This window comes from Mangifera indica, chromosome 19, assembly GCF_011075055.1.
Source record: "Mangifera indica cultivar Alphonso chromosome 19, CATAS_Mindica_2.1, whole genome shotgun sequence".
Taxonomy (NCBI): domain Eukaryota; kingdom Viridiplantae; phylum Streptophyta; class Magnoliopsida; order Sapindales; family Anacardiaceae; genus Mangifera; species Mangifera indica.
The window spans coordinates 2,242,304-2,249,875 of NC_058155.1; positions in this window are offsets into that span (position 1 = coordinate 2,242,304).

The window sequence follows — 7,572 nt, forward strand, 5'->3', positions numbered from 1 at the left end:
CAAACAATAATCCACAATACCTTTTAGATATTTCAATATTCTCTTGACAACCTTCCAATTCTCTTTTTCAGGGTTTGACTGATATCAATTAATTAACCTGATAGCAAAATAATTGTAAGGGCTTGTACACATCATAACATACATAAGACTTCTAATAGCATTTGAATAGGGTACTTTTGATATTTCCTTTTTTTCATCTTGAGTTTTAGGACAAATTCCTTAGCGCAATAATTTATCTTTTGACACAAGTATCAACAAGTTTGTAGTTTTTCAAATTGAATGGTTCTAAAATCTTTTGAATATAAGACTTTTGTAATAGAGCTAAAAGTTTCTTCAAATAATCCCTTTTTTTTTTAATTCTTAATATTTAATCTATCTCACCCATATCCTTTAAAGGTCATTACATACTTCAAATGGTTTTTAGCTATTAACATATCATCTACGTATAGAAATAAAATTGCAAACTTGTTATCAGACTTTTTCACATAAATACAATGGTCTTGATCAATCATTTAAAAATCATCAGACATTATAGCCTTGTAAAATTTTAAATACCACTATCACTGTCTAGATGACTAGATGACTATTTTAAGTTATATATTGATCTTTGAAGTTGCAAATTTTGAGCTTTTGTCTTTTAACAACAAAACCTACAAGTTATTCTATGTAGATTTCTTCGTCAAGCTCTCCATTAAGCTTGACATCTATCTAATACAACTCTAATTCTAAATATGTTGCAATAGCTAGAATCAAATGAACTGAAGTAAACCTTACAACTAACGAAAATGTTTTTTTCATAATTTATACATTCTATCTAGGTATAGCTTTTCACCACAAGGTGAGCTTTGAATCTATCTACTGAGTCATCCATTTTATATTTGATTTTAAGAATCCATTTATTCCTACTGGACCCCTAGGTGTTTTGATAATAATAAAAATATAAGTTAAATTGCTAACAAGTCTATAAAATGTGTTAAAACATTACAAGCTGGACAAAATGTGAAAAAATACAGGATTTGAATGAGGAACGATTAGTAGTCAAGGATGAACGACTGGTATAAGGCAAATTTTCAATTGGTAGCCAAGTCATTCATCACTCATTCTTGTGGTCAATAATGCTCTTGGAATTTTGGAAGAATTCTAGTTGGTAACTACCAACTTGTATTATAATTGTACTGATCATTTTGTACTGATTTAAAGTAAGGAACGAGAGGATTACTCGGTACAACGCTTACTTGCTTCAAAGTCAAGGTCAAGACCCACTAGATTTGTTCCATTAGATGTGTTTGCATGAGATAAAATGTGGTCTCATATGTTTTCACGAGCCATATGACCTATTAGATTTGTTCCACATGCTGATCCAAGGATTATGTGTTTGCATAAGCTGAAATATGGTCTCATATGCTTTCACGAGCTATAAGACCTACTATATTTGTTTCACGTGCTGATCCAAGCATCAACATGCTATCACATGCCAGTAAAAGGGTTCCATGCACTCTCATTTGCCAAAAATAGTGTGCCACATTCCTTCACACATTGGAACAAGGTCACAAATGCCTTCACAAGTTGAAATGATGTCTCATGCGCTAATAATAGGTTTTATGCATGTCCACACATCAAGTACACTGTCTATATGCCATCACGCATTGATAAATACAAATCAATTTCAGTATGGGTTTGAATGATTGATTTACGTTATTATATCAGGTCAGACCATTGATCGTAAACCATCTAACTAGTCAAATAACCCGATGGCATTTATTGGTTGGGTTGCCTAGTAAACCTAATAGGTTGAGATGTTGACCAACAATTTTGGCACCCATTGACCAAACAGGTCGATCAATTGGGTTTTTCCAACTTGATTGCAGCTCGCAATTATCCTATGAACCCTAATTCAAACGACATTCAAATCAACATTTTCAACCATTGATTAGGCCAAAAAGTATATGGTTTTTTATCAGCCTAGGCTAGTAATCCTTGTTAGAGAATTTGGCAACATCAACATTACTGGAATCTAGCAAAATTATGACAAAACCGTCATGGTTTTAATCTTAATTTTTCATTGACTTCGGCCAAAACACAATGCGATTTCATTATCAATACATGCAACACAATTCTAGCATCATCCTTACATGTTTTTAAGTCTCAATTTTATGCAATTTCTTACCAATTAATACGTACCCAAAAATTAAAATTTTAACCCATTTTAATGCAAAAACAACAATTTCATGCAACTTAATTTATTGAATAGAAACCATAAACATTAACCCTATTGTCTAATACCAATATTGGAAAAATCAACCAATTCTATAAATTCAAAATACTGTAAATTACATACCCGAATTTGTTAAATTCTTGTTTGGATAATCCATAATGTTATCAGTTTTCATAACACACTTTGTTTTATCGTGTTTTGATCTAGATTCTCTATGAATATGTTTTTCTATAAGCACTTTTGTATTTGGTTAATTTGCGTTTGGGAGGCTCTATTTTTTTCTCTTCTATAATTTTTACATTACATAGAAAATGACAGTTTTTAAGATACTATAGATAAGCCCAACTACTATGGCAGTTAATTTAGTTATGGGTCAGGTTAATCCATCATGAATGGACCTAAACCTAATAGTTATAGATATTTAATCAACCAACAAAGTATATTATATTAATACGAATGCAATACACTCATGTATGACAAACAATCTGGTAATGGAAATATTGTTGGAGTTGATTCTCTAGAGCTAGTATTGTCAATAATACATAACCATGTTAAGTTGTACTTGTATAACCTTAAGTAGCACATTGTCTCTATTTGTTTACATGAATACCAAGAAAATTGCACTTAGACTAGTGGAACCGTGACAAAGGGATCTATTCGTAACTTGATCATGAGGACACAATGAACATGTATGGTGGCCAATCTAAAATATCTATAGCCCCAATATTATCCTAATTAAGGGCACATATAATATAGTATGACTATCATATTGTTGAATGACTCTATTAAGAGGTAATGAGCGATCTCACGTGTTGAAATTGTTAGTGTCAACTAAGTACAATACATGATGTATATTGGTTGTTTGTTCACTTGACTAACCCACTAGAAAATTCTAAATAGATGGTCACTTTAGTATCTCTATAATGAATCCTTTAATAGACAATGGCGTTTGTGATCCTTAAACTTAGGATCATCAAACATAGCCTTCTTGTTAGGACTATCAATATGGTTGTTGTTGGCTATGTTAATAAATGTATCAAGGCTCTAGTGGATTGACACAATATTCATCACTCTCAAATACAAGAGAAGAAGTCTTGTGGTGTTGTTTAATGGATGACTATGATAAATTAAATCTATGGTCACAATGGTAATAGGAAAGTGTTTGAATCTAACAATACCTTGTCGTTTCTTCGAAACTCAAATCATGAAGTGAAGGGAATAAGTTGTAGACATTATTTATGTGTCTTAGCTTTGGTGAGATATCAATATAATAAAAGGATTTGATTGCATAATAATCATAAAACTGACAGGTATAATCGTTTTCATGTTGATTATCTATTAGTTAATTAGTTATGATGTCTTGTTAGAGATCATTTATGATCCATGAACAAAGAGATGATTATTTGTAGATTAATCATGATTTCATTTATTACAAACTTACTAGAATACCTATGGGTCACGATAGGGAGCTATTTGTTATGACTCAAAAGGTTTGGGTGTATTACATTTAGAGTGAATCACCTCAAGTTTTCTCAATTGTTAGACCTAATTGGAAAAAATTATAAATTTAAGGGCTAAAAGTAATCATCTAAAAGTTAAGGGTGCATAATGAAATAATGAACTAGGGTTATAATAAGTCACATATAAATTGTAACTTTTCTTATAATCCATCAGTCTAAACGTTTTTCACATAAGAAGGGAAGACAATTCTTTCTTAATTTTCAACTCAAATCCCACAATTCATTTAACTAATTAAACCATGGGCTAGCACTTATAAGGCATCCCTAACACCTTCTTGCTATTGGTGATGTTGTAATGCCTCTATAAAGATGATTAGGACTTCATTGATATGATGAAAAGAGAGAAATCTGGGATCAAACTCTACTTAGTGAAGCCTTCAAACACTAGTATAGGTCTTAAGACTCGTTTTAGTTGCATCTATAATAACACCTTCTTGCTATTGGTGATGTTGTAATGCCTCTATAAAGATGATTAGGACTTCATTGATATGATGAAAAAAGAGAAATTTGGGATCAAACTCTACATGGTGAAGCCTTCAAACACTAGTATAGGTCTTAAGACTCGTTTTAGTTGCATCTATAATGATCTTTGATCCTAAGGGATGTGTCTATCATCTCACTATTATTGTTTTGAATGTTTTTGTTATGGTTTATAATTTGAAACCAGATCAATCCTACAAGTGGTATAGAAACCTTAAGGTTCTTTGCTATACATACAATGATCGCGATATGGATGAGTTTTATAATTGGTTGATCAAAGATTTCATTTTGGTTTAATTGTATTGTCATAGTAACATGTGTAGATTTGTTTAAATTTTCTTTTTATTGTGGTTTATGTTAATTTAACTAAGAGTTTGCTGTAAATATATTAATTCAGTTGAATGTCATTCAAGCTCGTGTTGTCACATAAGATCTCATGTTTTCATACAAATTTTTTGGATGATAATTGATCAAAAACATCTCTTGGGACATCATTGAACTGTGGAAGGGCTTTGCATGCCCTTAAAACCCTTCAGATTTGATTGGAATGGCTTGAATTCCATCGAATTCATGAAAATAAATCCTAAAATTTTTAGAATGTGATCGACTAGATAATGAACTAGTTAATCGATTCAAATAGGTTTATTAGTCAAACAAACTGGTCAATCAGTTCACACATGAACTAGTTGATAGGATTTTCAGTAGTGGTAATTTTTGACTTTTTTGTGTCAATGTGCGAAGGTTCTAACTATTACATCTCGTCATGTAAATCTTGAACGTGACTACTAAAAATTGTCATGCATGGTTGAAAAACTTGTTGATCGAATTCACATAGGAGAGCGATTAGATCCAAAATTGAAATTTTGGAACTAAGAAGATTTAAATTGAAATTAAGAAAATTGATTAACAAAAATTAGAATACATTGTGTGTGGGTGAAAACATGGCGTGTTTACAATGTATAATGTTGAGCACATAAGCCTATCACTAATGGGATGTGCTTGTTTATTTGTTTTATTATTTTATTGGGTTTTAATGATTGTAATTATAATAAGGTTATATGTTACGCATATCTTATTTTCTATTATATTTCTTTTCTCACCTAACTCCTATCGAATGTAACTCGAGTTTTTTTCTTTTTTAATCAATGTAAAATTAGTTTATCTCAAAATTGATGATGACTGAAGAAATGAAGAAAGATAACCAAACCATTCGCAAAGACCCTAGAAGGAAAGGGAAAAAAAATAGGACCCTCAGTTGACTTTATCAACACTTTAGGTCATGTACCTTCATGTAATTTTTATTCAAAATGTATTTTAGGTTTAACATATTAAATATAACATATATTAAATATTCAAAATTTATCATATTAAATATGACTAGGAAAGCATTAAAACACTATATATAAGTAATCTTTAAAATTTTTATTATTTTTAATTTTTAAATAATGATTGTTTTTCAAAATCGTTCATTTTTTTATCCTTGTCAACGGATTTCCTGGCGATATTTGAAAATTGATTGAAAAGTATGGTGATCCAGAATCAATTTGAACGTGTCATTCATTTTCAATTATAACTGCTTAAATCAACTTATTTTAATAGGAAGAGAAAGTCTTCAAACGGGACAATTTATTGACTCACATTTCTTTTTTTTTTTTATGCTTTTATTTATTTATTGCATTATTCGATACGACTTAATCTATTTCGATTAATAGAATTTTAGAAATATTTTTATCAACTTTTCAATCAAATATTTATTTTTAATTTTATTTTTTCTCCTATTAAGTAACCATCTACCAAATTTACGTTAAAATTATGACAATTTTAGAGTACAAATTAAGCTTTTTAAAACTAAAACAATTTCTGAGCTAAAAACAAGTATGTTTCAAGAATACTCCATTTAGATTAATATTCTGCCTCATGAATCTATATAATACGTTAAATATACGTAAAAATGTTTGCAATATTTTATAAAAAAATAAGATTTGTGTAAATAAAGAGATTAGATTACGAGTTAAGGTTCTTTGAAAAACTAGGAAAGATTTTTAATTTGTGGATAAGATTTATGAGTAATATATAAATTATTATATCTTCTATTTATATTAATTATTACATGCTGAAAAGTGAGGAAAAAGATAATACAAATTATAAAAACGGTGAACTAAACCAGAGACCAAAAGTTTTTAGTCTAAAGCAAAAATGATTTTTTTTCCATGGCCTGTATTAACAAGTTAGAAGATTTTAAGATGGAAGATACCATAAGCAAAACATTTTCAAGTTCTAAATTCAACAATAAAAAATATACGTAACATTATGTATATCAAATTTTAAATAACTAATTAGATATATAAATGACGTGTTATTATATGATTAAGAGTTATTTTATCATTAATTTAAAATTACTTATATGATATATTATTTATAAACTTAATTAAATACTCAAAATCATATGTATATAATTTGATTGTAAAAATATTTCCCTTATTTTCACATCTCAACTGACCACCCATGAGTAAAGAATATATTAGGTATGATTTATAAAGGGATATTGAAATTTTTATCATTATTTGGGTTTGCCAATATAAATATACCATACTAGATACACACTAAACATTTATATCATAAAGATAGCATTATACATCAACTACCCTTATCTTTAATCTTAAAAACACAAGGGAGGGAGAGTCAAACTTTTCACGCAAAAAACCATATATCTTTCAAAAATGTTGCAAGAAAATTATTTTAATCTAAGTCAGTATTAATCCAAACCCCTTCTGTTATTATTATTTTTTTTTGGTTTAACAATTAAAAACGCAAGAATATATGCTAGACAAGGTAGGTAATTTATGGAAAATATAATTTAGCTATTGTTTAATGTTGTCATATATATGTTGAAGTAGTCGAAGTAATGATAGTTGAACTAGGAAAATAAAAAGTGACTATGTGAAATGAGTTGACCAAGATCTAGTAAAATATAAATAAAAAACACCTAAATAACTGGTTGGTGAGGTCATCAACTCTTAGTGACCACGCCAAGGGTTGTCAATCTCATCAACCCATTTTTCTAAACCCAATACTTCTCAATTAGTTATTCAAAGCTATCTGTTTTGTGTTGTAGGTTTAGTTTAAGAAAAAAAAAACTGTATTTAAAATTCATTATGGAAGATAATAGGTTTCAGGTCAATAGTTGTTGCCTAAAATGAAATGGTGTGAAGACTGTATTAGTGGTTGCTACTCATAATGTGAATGGTGCTTGCTGCTTAAAAATGTTATGAAAATTGAAAATATGTTGCAGAATCTCACCAATTGTCAGAAACTTTTCAATTCCATGAGTAAACAATATCAAAGTCAAAGTTCACA